At 38.1% G+C, this 16,572-nt stretch overlaps 1 protein-coding gene and 1 pseudogene across 6 annotated transcripts in view; both read right to left on the bottom strand.

Moving 5' to 3' along the window:
• The window catches only part of LOC105944432, a 34,475-nt pseudogene extending 25,561 nt beyond the window's left edge, over nt 1-8,914 (bottom strand).
• The window catches only part of Pcdh9 (protocadherin 9), a 943,568-nt gene that overhangs the window by 44,806 nt on the left and 882,190 nt on the right, over nt 1-16,572 (bottom strand). The window lies entirely within an intron of this gene.

Genomic DNA, 16,572 nt, shown 5'->3' with positions numbered 1-16,572 from the left:
GTTTCTGTAAATGCATTCTATCATATTCATATGCTGTTGTTGATGCCCAACAATGCATTCCCAGTATTATCTGTATAGTTGAGCAACTTATGACTTCATTGTCAAGGAAAATCTTACTTAACCTTTAGTCATTCTTACTATTATATCCCTCATATATCTAGTTTAGATGACCTGATCAAAACCACCTATGTTGTTAGTCATCTTACTATGACTCATTCATAGGCAAGCAGATATTTATTCTTTTCACAAAACCTGAATTGCTAGAAACTTTTTTCTTACTATGTTTCTTCACACATCAACACTTAAGTTTATATATCAAATTTCTATGATATTTTTCTCTCCTTTCAAGATAAGTTATTGCACGCAGAAGGTTTGGGCTGAGGATGGCTTAGTGAGTAAAGTGTTTGATAGATAAACATGAAGACTGGAGTTAGAATTCCCAAGCACCCATGTGATTGTTGAGTAGGACAGCATGAACCTATATCCTCATTGCTGAGGGGTAGAGACAGGAAGATGCCCAGGTTTATGAATCTAGTTGAATTGGCTAGCTCCAAGCTCATTGAGAGACCCTGTCTAGAAGGAGTAAAGTGAGCAGTGATTGAAGAATACTCCTGACATGTACTTCTGGTTTCCATGTGCACACATTTGCTCACCTGTACACACATCTGTGCCCATATGCCTGTGACTGTGCACATATACACCACACACAAAAATAAATGAAAATACACAAAACCAAGAGGTTTGTCTTAACTACAGTATTTCTTGCTTACAAGCATGTGCAAATTCCCATTATCAAATTCAGGTATGTTGACATTTTTAGATAGAGAGGGCCAGCTCACACATGAGAACACATACTTATAGATGAAGGTGGCTTGTTTTGGAAGATGATGATTACTTAAATTGTAAGCCATGTTCTAATTTTTTCTGGCTATGCAAAGTGTGGCTCAATGATCTATAGCAATGACATCACCTGAGAGAATAATGGAATTAGAGTATCATTTCAGATCTTCTGAGTCCGTCTGGATTTAGAAAAGAAAACCTGTAAACAATCCCAGAAACACTGTAGCATAAAAACCACTGACCAAATTAATGACTCATGATTTCTGTACAAGTGGTCCAAGGAGAAACAAGCCTCCTACATCTCTGTGTTCTGGGATACAAGGTATGTACTTGCACTGAGCTGGTTTGCTAAACCTACTCCGGTACTAATGGACACAGGAATACTGTATAGCAATAGCCATAAATCTCTAGAATGAGGCCATGGTCAGGGCAGAATAGAGGCAGAATGCAGGAGAGCTTGTGGCTCCACTGCACTCAAGGGAGACATAAATTTGCACATTGGAAATGTGTGTTTACATGTTCTTTGCTAGCACTGAATGAGCTGCAGTCTTTAAAAGGGCAAGTGTCCACCTCAGAAGTCTCAGTAAAGGAGCAAGATGACAGAGGAAAGGTTCATTAATAGTGACTTCACGGGTTCAAAGACAGAAGCATGGCATTATTTATAAAAGAAGAAATAGGGCTGGAGAGATGGCTTAGCTGTTAAGCGCTTGCCTGTGAAGCCTAAGGACCATGGTTCGAGGCTCGGTTCCCCAGGTCCCACGTTAGCCAGATGCACAAGGGGGCACACGCATCTGGAGTTCATTTGCAGAGGCTAGAAGCCCTGGCGTGCCCATTCTCTCTCTCTCCCTCTATCTGTCTTTCTCTCTGTGTCTGTCGCTCTCAAATAAATAAATAAATAAATAAATAAATAAATAAAAGAAGAAATAAATGTTGCTAAAACTGGTAACTGTGTGAGGAAATTTAAAGAAATTGAAATTTTAAGTATCTCTAACATAGAAACATTGCAGTGTTTGGGGGAGTTAGAGTAACTTTGTCTTTACCAATATTCTGCCTATTGTAAAGGAAGAGCTGGGTTGGGAGAATTAGTGGTCATTTCTCTCCTTTGAAAATGGGGGTGCAAGGTAGGTCTAACAGGTAAGCAGAGTAATAGTACAGAGCACATAGGACTCTGTTTTTCTTTGTTCTGCTGATCTTGCTCGTATGTGCAGGGCAGACACTGTCTTCCGGCCAGCCTCTGCTAAGGACTGCTTAAGGCATAGAAGTCCTCTCAGTTCTTTCACTGTGACCTTGGAAAAGAATTTCAAGGCTTTCGAGACTTAGGGTATTTGCATAAATACTACTTCAGGATTGTCGCAATGTCATTTAAGTACATACTCCTACTCCAACGTTCAAAGAAACTGAAGTTCTATTCGAAATTTTAAGTACAGTTACTGTTATTATTATGTATTTATTTCTTTATTTTATTCTGGGGTAGTGTGGCATGGTGTATATGTGTGATGAATACACATTTCTATGCTCGTGTCTAGGGCAGCCATAACCATCGAATGACCTTCTCTCTTATTTTATTTAATTTAATTTTATTTTTTATTCATGTGCTTCCATGAGAAGAAGCCTCTCACTGTCTCACTGAACCTACCTGTCCATGCTCAACTCGTCAGGAGAACTCTCCAGGGAGCACGGGACCCTCTTAGGCCCTCGTGCTCACATGGCAAATGTTGTTACCTGCTGGACCATTTGTGTAGCCCAGTTACTGTTATTTTTAAAAAACATTCTTGAAAATCAAGAAAATGTGGCAATTTAAAATCCTTTTTATAGAAGTGACCATATCACCTCTATAACAATAATAATGGTCATTTGACATGGGTCTTAGTATTATTAGTATATATGAAGCACTTTGTTCCTGAAATTACACATGTTAATGATTTTACTCCTCATACACTATAGATACCACTGTCCTATTTCTTTTCTTTTTAATGGGCAATGAGCATGAGGAACAGCAAGATCAAGTCCCTTGAGTGAGATCACACCCACAGTGAGCATCAAGCCCCAAACCTTTTACTTCTGTCTCTAGAGTCCATTTATCAGGTATCACATTCCTGTTTGCTGCAGCATACTGCACAGGAATTCTTTTACATTATCACTTCCTCTGTTTTATCTTGATTGACAATTTGACAACATTTCAATTCATCCAACATATAAACCTCTGGCCATGCCTGAAAGGGTTGTTTCCCAGTTCCATAGAGTTTCAGTTGAGTTGGGAAAATTTACCCTGGCTATGGGCAGCAGCACTATGTGGGCCGCCATCCTGGACTAAACCAAAAGGAGCAATCCAATGAAACATGGTCATTTATCTCTCTCTGCCTACTAACTGTGGACACAATGTAACCAGCTGTCTCACCCTTGTGCCATCAACCCTTTACCACCGTGATAGATGTGATGGAAAGCCAAGTTAAACACATGCTATGTTAGGTTGATTTAGTTAGGTATTTTCCTTTAGCAACAAATGCAGCTGATACACTCCCCACATAAGCTGACTGTCACAAAGCCACCATGCAAAGCTAAAATCAAGTTCTAGGCAATGCAACATTGCTTTGCAGAGGGGCAGGGGATGAAGCAATCAGGCTTATTTCATTGACTCTGGTGTGGATTATATAGTGTTGATACCTGCTTCTTCCTTGGCGGTCACCTTGGAGCTCCATTACTTAGCATTCCCCTGTGTTTCTAACCTGTGACAACATAGGAGTCCTTCTCCCACACTGAGGTTGACCTCTCCCATATGCATTTTTGTCTCTAGGTGAGGAAATTACCTGCCTTAAATGGCATATGTGATTAGAATGGGTTCACCTGGATAAACCTGAAAAATCTCCACATTGTAATGTCCATAATCTATGTTGAAAGTGCCCAATCACTGCTGCAGTTACATATTCTCAGTTTCTGCAGCTAGGTCATGGAGACTGTTTTAGGGAAGGAGGGTTTCATGCTTACTCCACTCATTTGGAAGAGGTGGAGCCCAGAAAGCATAGTCTGGAAGATAAGTGAAGGTTGAATCATCTTCACTTTCCTTTATCTACAGCTCACTTCTTGTGTGTCATCGGTGTTTGTTTAAAGCACAAGGGTGTTGAAGCCATCTACCAAAGTACTTACTGTTCCATGAATGAATTATCAAGTGTTAGTTTGTCCATTTGATTTAAATATAAAGAATGAAAGCCAGGCATGATGATACATGACTTTAATCCCAGCACTTGGGAGGCGGAGGTAGGAGTCTTGTCATGAGTTCAAGGCTACCCTGAGACTACATAGTGAATTCCAGGTGAGCCTGAACTAGAGCAATACCCTACCTCAGAAAAACAAAATACACACACACACACACATATACATACATATATATATATATATATATATATATATATGTATATATATATATATATATAGAGAGAGAGAGAGAGAGAGAGAGAGAGAGAAAATCATACAGTGTCAGTATCTTCATTCATTATGTCCTCTACGTATAAACTGCAAAAAACATACATTTAACTCAACCTAATAATGGTACAAAACTATACACACATATTAACACAACAAACTGAATACAAATACAAGTATTGCTAATGTAGTATACTCAATGAAAGGCCATGCTATTACATTAAAGTAAACCAAATGTGCCGTTCAAGTCTCAGCCTAATTAGTATGTATCACACTGTTAAAAATGGAAAATCTAGTACAAGGAGAAAATTAAATTTTTAGAGTTTTGCCCTTTTCTCAGTGATGGCCATGTTTTTATGATGTCTTTATTTGGTGTAGTAGTAAATATTGCCATACCTAGTTGTATAAATGCAGTAGGCTTGCGGCTGCCAGTATTAGCATTGCATAAGGGACCCATCAGTAACTACGGTGTGGCTTACACCCAAACATGCACACATCTCCAGAGGGGATGGACACAGGACTGCTGACACATGAATGGGATGCTTTGTCTAAGTAACACAAAAATGTAAATGAATTGTAGAGAAAGAAAACTAAAGAATCCAAAGGCTTCCTTGATTGCCTTCGTTAAAATGCCAAGAACTTAAGATGGCCTTTCTTATCTTCCTCTACATGCGTGTGACACTTTTGGAGGTCTTTCTTATTGTACTATAATTCAGGGATTGTTCCAGCTCTGTGCTCTATGGCTTTTTCCAAAGGGCAGCCTGAGATGTATAATTCGGGTAATGAACAGCTGCATAATTTAAGGGTCGAGCTAGTAGGGCACGGCTGCTTATTCGTGTTGCTTTAGCAGTTGCCAAGATGTTCCAGGCCTATTTCGGAATACAATTTTTTGACTGCTTTATTTCTCTCCAATGATATATGCTGGGATTTGGTTGGGTTCCAGAAGGTGAATTTTATCAGCAGAAGTACCAGAGCAAGCTTTTCTCTCATTTCACTCCAAAGGCCAGCAGTGCCCAGCTATAATGAGGTAATTTTTTTTCCCAACCATGCACACACTGTGTCCTATCAGACAGGGTTGTTTGAATCAAGTCCTATCCCTTTACAAAGCATGATGGACTCATTCACTGAATTATCAAAGACATTTCCTTACCACATCTCTCTTGTATAAGGCCAAACCTTGGCACATTCAAAAGGGCCCAGCAATGAGGCCCTTCAAGATGAAGGCTGCATGCTGATTCATCAGTGTTTTACTTTATCCCATCTTGGCAAGTACTTTCTATGTGTTAGTAAGAGGTTTATCCAGAATTTCCTATAAACTAAAGGGCTTAAATCTTTTTTGGACCTTATTCATGAGGAAAGAAAGCTGCCTGCTGTCAAAGGAACAGATATTACAACGTCCCCTGTCATAAATGCTCCTCCACATGTCTGGAAGAATAGCCTGAGTGTTAGCTAATCTACAAACAATTGTCATTTCCTCAGGATAAAGCAGAGGAGTCTGTCTTAAATTTGGTTCATCTCTCTCTCTCTCTTTTTATATCACACTCTGGGGGGAAGGCCACAAACAATTAGGAAACACAAAAACAGAACACTTGTAAGAAACAAGCTACCAATCAAATAGGGTGCCTTTTCCTAGAAATAGATTAGTGTATTCTTCCACTCATCAGATGGTAAATAGCTAATGGAACAGAGCTGTGACAGCACACAAGGACGAGGGATTGTCTGAAAACTGGCAGGCGCGGTGATTTGCTGATGACCCAAATTATTTTCCGGCAGTTTGGCACATCTCTGTTTGTCACACATACTCAGCCAAGCCAAATGCATTTAATTAATAGGGAGCATTTGCCTTCTCTTGATGTAGGAACAAAACAGCAAGCATTTCTTGACTATTTGTGAACACCCCACACAGCAACAGTGATAACCTCCTTGCCATCATTCATCTTTGGTTACCTTCCGTGATGAGCATGTAAACTCTGAAAACATCCCCTCTTGCCTACAGAGACATGCCTGCTGCCTGCCTTGTGCGACCAGGAGGAGTACTTAAAGCATGCAGCTGCTGAAATAACCCTTGGCATAAAAGTTTGGCACTTAATCTGCTCACTTCGAAAAGCAAGGCGTTCAGGCTTATTTTGGAGAGGGTAAACCTTCTGAGTGAGTGTCAGGGTCTTAAACTGTGCCATACAGCTACACATCACAGCATTGCAGTAACAGTAATGACCACTTCCAAGGCCCGCGGTTAGTCTAGCAGTCTGGCCTGTTGGGGTAGGGGTACTTTGGAAGGACAGGATATAGAAGTTTAATTTTAAAATCTCCATCTTTCATGAGATAAAGGACACAGTTTATCCTGTTCAGAAAGCACTGGTGAGGGGCCCTTGGCTTTTGCTGCAAGTCACAGTCCTTCCCCTAATTGTCTCCAAGTCAGGTAATCATATGGGTGTGCTACATACATCTGAAAAGTGGGAAATTAGCTTAGATGGATTCCCATGGGCCCTTGCCACCCTAGAAATGTATGAATCACACAAAAAATATTAAACTATGTTGTTTTTATTAACTTTCAATAAAAGGAATTGCAGTCATAAAGACTTCTTAAAAAGCCACACTAGTGAAAAATAAACATGTTGATTCTCACAAAAATAGAATCATTCCATTAAGATATATTTAAGATTTTGATAATGCATTAACTCCCTCAACTCCTGAGGGTTGTTTTTTGGCCAAATGTCCACATTTTTACAACAAAACCTGTGGCATGTGTTACAATTATAAGTTATGGCTAGTAGTTATGTACAACTTTTATACACTGTTATAAAATCTACTTAGCATTGAAAATTTAAGAATGCTTATGAAGAAAAATATATTAGAGCTTTGTATCCATTGCATAGCAAGTGTACTTTAATGTATTCATGTTTCTGAACATATGTAATAACAAGTAGAATGCAAGAGTATATTGCATTTGCATCTTGAATTTTAATACTTTTCAGTTTCAATAAAAAAAAACACTGTTCACAGTTGCAATTCCCATATCATTCATTGTATTCTAAATGTACAAGTGTTTCAGGCCTTCAGCTATCAAACAGACTACAAATTTATATATATATATATATATATATATATATCAGAATAAGAAAAAAAATTCTATTATTCAGAATTGCAACACGCCCCCAGTATTTGACTTCTTATATTGCCTACAAACAAATTCACTCTGTGTGCTTCTTGGGACCACTGGACATTTTCTTCCTTCTAGCTGGGACACATACTACCTTAGGCACTTCCATTCCCTGGTTAATTAATAGTTCTTTGGCCCCTTTCACTTCCTGCCTACCCTTCACCCTCTGGATCAGCCCTTTCAAAGTCTGCAAAGACCTTGGACAACTTAGAGCTGATGATCTCCAGGTGCTCCCAGCTGGCTAACTCTCTACCGTGCGAATGCCTCACCACATTTGCTTTCTTCGTTTCCCTTCTGAGCTGCCAGCTCTTGCAGGAGCAACGCAGAAAGTGGTGTTGACAGGCTCTTCTACTAATCTGTGTTGTTCAACCTCAACTTGACCCAGACTGTTGTTCAACGATTCCTTTAATCAGTGCTTATTGACTCATGGGACCTGGCAACATGGAAGCTTTCCTGGGGCTTCCGTCCAGGACTAACCACCTCACTGCTGGCAAATGTCACCACCTGATATTTAACAGAGAATCCTTAAGCTCCCGCTTTCTTTATCCCATTCCTTTGCATTCCTTTCTTTGTAGTTTACTCAGAGAACAAATACATCGACTTTTAAAAAAAAATATATTTTATTTATTTATATAAGAGACATAGAGATAGATTGAGAATGGATGGACAGGCCAGCACCTCTTGCCACTGCAAATGAAGTCAAGATATGTGTGCCACTTTGTGCATCTGGTTTTATATGGGTACTGGGGGGAATCAAACCCAGGCTTCCAGGCTTTGCAAGCAAGTTCCTTTAACTACTGAGCAATCGCTCTGGCCCACCATGGTTTTTATTCTAATCTTGAAGTTGCTTGCTTTTACCCCATTACTATCATATTTCTGGTATCCCTGGATTAGCAGCACAATGCTAAGACGTCATCAATAACTCACTCTCTCACTACCCCAAATTTCCACCACAGAACTATCCTATTCAATTGGCTCTGTCCACAGACTCCATCCTCTGTTGAACTGTTCAATATTTATCCCATGTCAAACACCATCGCCACCCCCTCACCACAAAAAACCACCAAAAAATAAAACCCAGTAAGAAAATAATACTTTATCTGTATTTTTTATTTTTATTTCTATTTATTTGAGAACAACACAGAGAGAGGAAGAGGCAGAGAGAGAGAATGGGCATGCCAGGGCCTCCAACCACGTCAGACGAACTCTAGATGGGTGAGCCCATTGTGCATCTGGTTAATGTGGGTTCTGGGGAATCGAACCTGGATCCTTTGGTTTTGCAGGCAAATGCCTTAACCGCTAAGCCCATCCCTCCAGCCCAATACTTTATCTTTTATCCCAGTGTTTTATCACTCTAGTGTTTATGTGGTGATAATTACCTTTCTTTTTGTTCTGATAATGATTAACTGAATGCTTAATAGTTTCTACTTCCTCATCACACTTTAAACCTTTCTGGTCATCCACATTGTCTTCCCTTTGGACAAACAATTGCATTTCACTTCCTCTAAGCCTCAGGTCTCTGTGCAGTGCTCACACTGCACACCACACAATTAAGCTTTCTTTTCTCATCACACTTAAGATTTTGCTTAGTAGAAGTTTTAGGCTGGTATTTAACCTGTTCAAACAAAGGAGGCAGACATTAGAGAGATGGAAAAAGGAGTTGCCAGCTCATGTGCACATTAGTAGTATCTAAACATTCATTGGCCCTGCATACCTGTAACCACAATCTTTTTTTTTTTTTTTAATTTTTTATTTATTTGAGAGCGACAGACACAGAGAGAAAGACAGATAGAGGGAGAAAGAGAGAATGGGCACTCCAGGGCTTCCAGCCTCTGCAAACGAACTCCAGATGCGTGCGCCCCCTTGTGCATCTGGCTAACGTGGGACCTGGGGAACCGAGCCTCGAACCGGGGTCCTTAGGCTTCACAGGCAAGCGCTTAACCGCTAAGCCATCTCTCCAGCCCTGTAACCACAATCTTGTAGGGGAGCAGAGACCTAGGGAGTCCTAGCTCACCAAAATAGACAAGCTCTGGGATGAGCAAGAGACCGTGGCTCAAACAAGGACAGGTGGAAGAGTGGGACACCAGACTTTTTGCTGGTGCCACTACAGCAGGTGAGTCCTCCCCAGTGCACACAGGTACATGGGGGCACCACAAGGGCACATGCACATGTATAAACCATACACACAAATACTACACACACACATACTACCCACCCCCCACACCCATAAATAAATAATAGCTTTATTAATATGTTCATAGTAGACCGCCTCCTCAGAAGCTGACACAGTACGTTACTGAAGAACAGAATCTGACAACCTGGGACTCAAATGCCTAGAGAACTCAGGTCAGCTGAATGAGAGAAATATTTTCTAAGCCAGCACATCGAGCTGTCTAGAGTTGGGATGCACATGGTAGACTCTTGGTACGCATTGTCGAGTGATCAAGTTTAAGAATGCATACCTTGCTTGTCCAAGAAAAGGGAAGATTTGGGATATAAGGCAATGATTTAAGCCTTTCAAGTTCTGTTCCAGTTTTTAGCATCTTACTCGTTATTTGCTATACAGGGCACGAAGTCTATGACCAATACATACAAGTTAAAGAATGTCTCCTACTACTTTGTATCAGTTGGTGGCATCACAGATTGGTGGATGCAGAAAACAGCTTTGGCACATCAAAAGCTCTCTGCACAGCAGGGCAGCCTACAGCTTTGGCAGGGCTCTTGGATTCCAGTTTCTAGGGGTGTCTCATGCCAGCACCGTCATAAGCAGCTCATGAGAACACAATAGCTTCCAGAGTCATAGTGTTGCTGATGGTGAACTCCAGTACCCAGGGTACTTGCTGTCTTTATCTTGCTTAGTGAGTAGTGGAAGCTTTGCCAACTGGATAAACAAAAGATGATGACAAAGGGCAAAAGGAACAGTTAGAGAAGAATTTCAAGATAAGCCAATCAAGCCCATGACAGCTGAATGCCTTGAGAGCTTGGAAGGGTTTGTGTAAGGGATCTTTGTTCCTCGCTCTTAACTTGACTATATTTTAGGTACTGAATGGTACTGCTGGAAGAAACCTTTGATTTTACCATGGTATTCATTCCTGGTCCTTTCCCCATTGTTCATACTATAACTCCTCTGTCTTTTTATTTTTCACAAATCTTCTTGATTATACCCTTAAATGTTAAATATTCTAAAGATTTTTCCACTGCTCAGTTATGAATCTCTAAGTTCATTGATGTTGCCTATTCTCATGACAATATAGAGATGCCAGCCCTGGAAGTCCTCCAGCCTCCAGCCTCCAGCCTCCAGACTCCTGTTTCTCATATAGTCCCAGATCTTTTTTTTTTTTTTTTTTTTGGCCTCTTAGTAAACCTTGTGATTTTTGATAGTGAATATCACCCATAGGCTCATGAGTTTAAATACTTGGTCCCTAGGCGGTAGCACTGTTCAGCAAGGTTCTGAACCTTTAGGAGGTTGAAGGCTCGCTGGAGGAAGTGGCCTGGAGATTTTGTAGTCTGGCCTGACTTCTAGTCCTTCCTCACCTTCCTGACTCTGTTGTGGTGAGACATTGTCTCCCTGTTCCTGCCCTATCTTCCCCACAGTGTTAGCGAAGGACTGTAACCTCTAGAACTGTAAGTCAAAATAAAGCCTTTCTTTCCCTAAGTTGATTCTGATCAGGAATTTGTTATTGAGAAAGTATGGAGATAATCAAAGAATATTTTACAAATAGTTGGGCTATCATTTACTCCTTTCTATATTCAATTCACATTTATATTCTGCAGATAGAATAAATTCAAAATTTGACACTCATCACTTGATTCCAGCTCTTCCACCAAAATTTCCTTACTGATTTATGTGAAAATGCTCCTAACAATTTAGACGTGTGTCATGTTTCCTACATGCAGGCTTCTAATTGAATCAGAGTGAACTTCTGAAAAATTTCAAATGATGTCATTCTTCTCTTCACAATTTTCCTACATCTTTCATTTCATTTTAAATGTGGGATCACTGAGAATGACTACTTTACATAGACTTAGAAAATGTTCATACACAGAAATGTGATTTTCTTTTTTACTGAATAATATGGTTAATCCTGACTCATTCACATTCTTACAAAGGTTCTGAGACCAACTGGAAATAATCAACTGACATATAGGGGAAGAGTTCATCTACATAAGCCCATTTTGACCCTGAGCATCTTAAGCAAGGTCAGAAGTTCTAGAAAATAATGTGATCATGATAGAAACTAATTTTGAAAAGGTGATATGACCCTATTTATATGTTAGGACAAGATTCTCCAACTGCTAACACCACCAAATTTACCAGTTGAGTAACTTCTTGCCTTTATGACAAATTAGTTGCTAATGGTATATCTAATGTGATAATGGGTGAAAGAAGAACAATATACAATAGATTAATTCATGTGGATTACAAATAAGATATTTTCACTAATCAAGTAAATATTTATGAAATAATGGAAGATCATAACAATATTTCAAGTTTTTAGATATTTAGAACTGACAGCTTCAAGCACTGAACTCCATTCATATTACATCAGTTAAATCTCATAAAAATCATATATTCTTTTCTAGATTTTACAAAGGTGAAATTAAATTTTAAAGCAATTAATGGACATGGGCAAAGTTGTAAGCTCAAAAAGATACTACAACATAGAAATCCATGCTATAGCTCCTTGATTTTGGTCCACTGTAGATTACCACTCTAGCAAAATTAAACTTTAAACCAATTCCACCTCATATATTTTTTTTGTACAGCATTTGTAGATTAAAATTAGAATGAGCTGCACACAATGTAATAATGTAAACAGAATGTCTTAACTTTAATAGAATATCAATGGACATTCCAATCAAATACATCTGCTTTGTTAATTGTCACTGTCATGACTGGTGTGTGGTAGTTTGATTCAGGTGTCCCCCATAAACTTAGGTGATCTGAATGTCATATTACCAGCTGTTTGCAAGTTGGGAATTGAATCCTCCTAGAGGCAGTACGTTGGAGGTGGTTTTATGGATGTTATAGCCAGTTTCTCCTTGCCAGTGTTTGGCACACTCTCCTGTTGCTATTGTCCATCGGATGTTGACCAGGAGGTGATATCTACCCTCTTGTCATGCTATTGTTTTCCCCTGCCATCCAGGTCCTTGCCCTCAAGTCTGTAACCCAAAGTCCTTTTCTTCCCCTACAAGCTGCTCTCCTTAGGTGTTTTCTGCCAGCAATGTGAACCTGACTGTAACACTGGATTTTGCTGATTATGATATTTTGTAAACGCTATATAACTGCATCTTGACTCACATGGTCTTGACAAAATAACATGGACTGGGTTACTTAAATGGCATCCTTGTACCTCTCATGTTGCTTGAGGCTTAGAATTAAATGTGGAAGTGAAAACAGAAAACATTTATTCTGAGGTCTGTTTGCATTTGTTATGAGAGGCCACCATCTCCCATGTTCTCACTAGAACACTGCTCAATGCTCCAATGGAGATGGAGAGTATGGAAGTTCTCTGGTATTTCTTAAAAAGACACTAATAACAGCAGATACTCACCCTTATGCCCTCACTTAACCTCAATTATTTGCACAAATGTCCCTGTTTAGAATATGACCATCCTCAGAGTAAAGGTTTTTATATAGGAATTCTAAGTGAATACAGATATTTAATTTGCTGAAAATATTCAATCTTGTCCTAGTATTATTTAACAATTGCTATAGACAGTGGCAAAAAGTGTTGTTAGGAGGTGTGATTGAAAATTTTGACTCTTGTTCACACTAATTGTCATCAACATCTGGGAAGCTACAGATGGATTACGGCTCTGCAGAACACGTAATGAATTCTTAAATCTGACCTATGTATTAACTGATAACTGTGACCTAATGCAGTTATGATCAATATAGTTGTGCATAGTGGCTGTAAAACAGCCTCTCTAACTGAGAGTGCAATCCTCCATTTTACACATTTGAAGAGCCAATCAATTAGATGCTGGATAAGGTCAAATACTATTGATCCAAGATCCAATAAATCCCTTCCTTTACTTTCTCCTCTTTTGATTTTTTTCTCATGATCTAAGTATGGCTTCCTTAAAATACATTTTTCCAGCAACTGCACTTACAAACTGGTAGCAGAGTGGTCCTCAAAAAGTGTAATGATCCACTGGCAGAGAAATCAATAGTGCTATAAAACCTTGAAGGCAGAAAAAGGTTGAAATAAAAATATTAATGTCTAAACTTCAAGAGCATACTTAAAAAGTAGAATTTAAAGATGGTCATTGGTAGGGGGAGGTACATAGGGCATATATCAAGGTAGACAACTTCTCTCAGTATATCTAAGGTGTTGAAACGAAATCATGGAGAATGTTAATGCTGTGTTTATGTATCACTTCTCATTCAATGCTGATTTTTTTACATAACTGCAAATCACTTCTTAAAAAGTGCTATTAGTGTTCATGAAACATAAAGTGTTCATACATAGTTTACTATCTGCTTTATGCCATTTATGGTTATTGAAAAACTTTTTATTAGCTATTTCTAATATTTTAATTTTCATTTTTTTTTTAATTTGAGAAAGAGAGAATGGGAGAATATGGGTTTACCAGAGCCTCTCGCCACTGCAAATGAACTCCAGATGCATGTGTCACTAATATACATCTGGCGCACATGGGTTCTACAGAGTGGAACCTTGGTCCTTAGACTTCACAAGCAAATGCCTTAATCACTAGGCCATCTCTCCAGACCTTCCTAACCTTTTTTTAGTTGTTACATAATAATCTAAGGTAAATTATTCTAGGCTTATTTAATACAATGGATTTTTTTCATCTTTGTGCAAATATAAAGCAAGTTTTTTCTCTGTGTGAATCAGGACATTTTTGAGTCTGTCCGCATTTGTATCTCAGACACTTATGCATGTTTATTCAGCAGGTAGAACTATTTGCTGTTGTATTTTTATCTGTCTCCAGGAACTAATAAATATAAATTTGTAACTATTGCATGCTTGGAAAACATCCACCTGGCACAATTTTATCACTAGGTGGCTGAATATTATACATGGAAACTACTGGCAAGAAAGAAAATCCCCTTGTTAGTACTCTTCATTAACCTGTAAACAAATAAGAAAATGTTTTTGAGGAGTTCCAGTGCTATTTTAAGGATAGCAATACTCTATATTCTTTCTATTTCTTTCATTTTACTTATGATCACAATGCCTTGTCAAGAGGGTTGGTGAGGATCCCATTCTCTTTATTATTTCATTTTAAACTTTTCCCAGATAAGAATTATCAAACAAAAGGATAAATATAAATTTATTTTTGATTTTCCAGGATATCTACTCAGCATTTGGAAATCTCATTGGATAACATATGAAAAATGAAATATTTCTTACATTTTTTTAAAGACAAAAATAAAATATAAATTTATTTATCACCACCACACTCCATTAAATAACTTAGGTTGATATTTCCTGCTTTATGGAAATCAACACATCTTGTTTTTACCATTTGATGATTTTGATGTTTATGGTGAGAAAAAAAAAAATAAGTCAGAAAGATACTGTGAGTGGTATTTCTTAAATCTACACTTCCTGATTAGTTGTTGTATATTTTCTAGAAAAAAGTTGTCACTTTTATTATGTATAATTAAAGTAAACATTGAGAGCAGCAAATACTTTTGAGAGAAGCAAAAGATTTAAAAAGTGTGAAAGCAACTGAAAATGGATTTTAAGGAATTCATCCCTATAAAGGAGATGGAATTTTAAAAGGCTTTCATTTTGGTAAGGCTAATTAGCTACATCATAAACAGCTCCCTCTATCTTGCCATCTATCTCTATGACAACGGTGGCTTTCCTCCCTTCATATTTAGGGCATATGAGAGTATACTTGGAATGCTCATATAGGGCTACATCATTTAATTTTTCTTGGGCATACACAGAGGATATTATGAATAGTATTTATTGTTTATTGAATTAGAGCTTAATTAACCCCCTAGTAGAGCTATTAAAGCCTTAAGATGTACTCAAAAACACAACATTCTGATGTGGTAAATCCAGGTGGGTTAAGAAATGAGCATCAGCATTTCAACCAACCACCATGGTGATGTTAAGCTCACTATCATAGGGATACACAGGAGTGACAAGAATGGAGTACACTTTACATGTAAATTTTGTCTCTATCTAGCAGCATGGGTGTAGGTATATATCATTGTTTAACAATGCATATGTAGCATTCTGCATTAGTAACCACCTCAAGCCAAGTATATAATGTTTTATTTGTTTAAATCCCCAGGCTTGATTGAAAAGGACATATAGTTGATCATGTTTCTGCTTATACTTTATATTTGGGTATTCATTTTCATGCTAAATTTTTTCTCTCATATTTTGCAAGCAGGTGTAAACATGACTATGCATAGAAGAAAAAAGGTTTATGATGTTCATATCTGAAATTCAACATGGCTATCACCATGTGCTTTTATTTATCTTTTTATTGTTTCTAGGGTCTTTTTTTTTTTTTTTTTTGCTTCTGTTTTTAAAAAAAGTGATTTTGCCATTTATCCAGGCACCCACAGATAGTGCAAAATGCTGACCAGTGTTCTAAACCACAAGAATGCTTTGGTGTACATTCTGTAAATAAGTCAATGTCAGAACAGCTTTGTTCAGCTTGAGTTATGGTGCCATTGCCCACAGAGTTCAATGTTAATGAATCAACAATATATATTAAATAAGGTGCCTTTAAACACACACACACACACACACACACACACACACACACACACACACACAAAGCAAGGTTATATATTGATTGTTTGATGAAAATATTGTGACCAGAGGCTCAGGAGTTCTTAACCTTGTATTTCTCTAAGGAGCAATGATTTAGTATTGGCTAATTCAGTGTTCCTGGTAACTTAATAGAACATAACTACTGGAAATAATGAGAATTGACTATGCCTCTCACACAGTCCCCAAGAGAAAATGTCAATAGAAACACAGGCTCCAAATTCATGTCCCATCTGACTAAAAATAAGCCCATTGGGTATCTACCTCAAGCAATTCTCAATCTAGATATTTTAAAACATTTTAAGTAGTAAAATAGTTTATGAAATGAAAAAAAAATATAAATTAACACATACTATAAAGTATGTTTTATTTGAATAAGTGTAT

Source organism: Jaculus jaculus, chromosome 3 (genome assembly GCF_020740685.1).
Source record: "Jaculus jaculus isolate mJacJac1 chromosome 3, mJacJac1.mat.Y.cur, whole genome shotgun sequence".
NCBI classification, from domain to species: domain Eukaryota; kingdom Metazoa; phylum Chordata; class Mammalia; order Rodentia; family Dipodidae; genus Jaculus; species Jaculus jaculus.
This window is presented reverse-complemented; position numbering and strand designations above follow the sequence as displayed.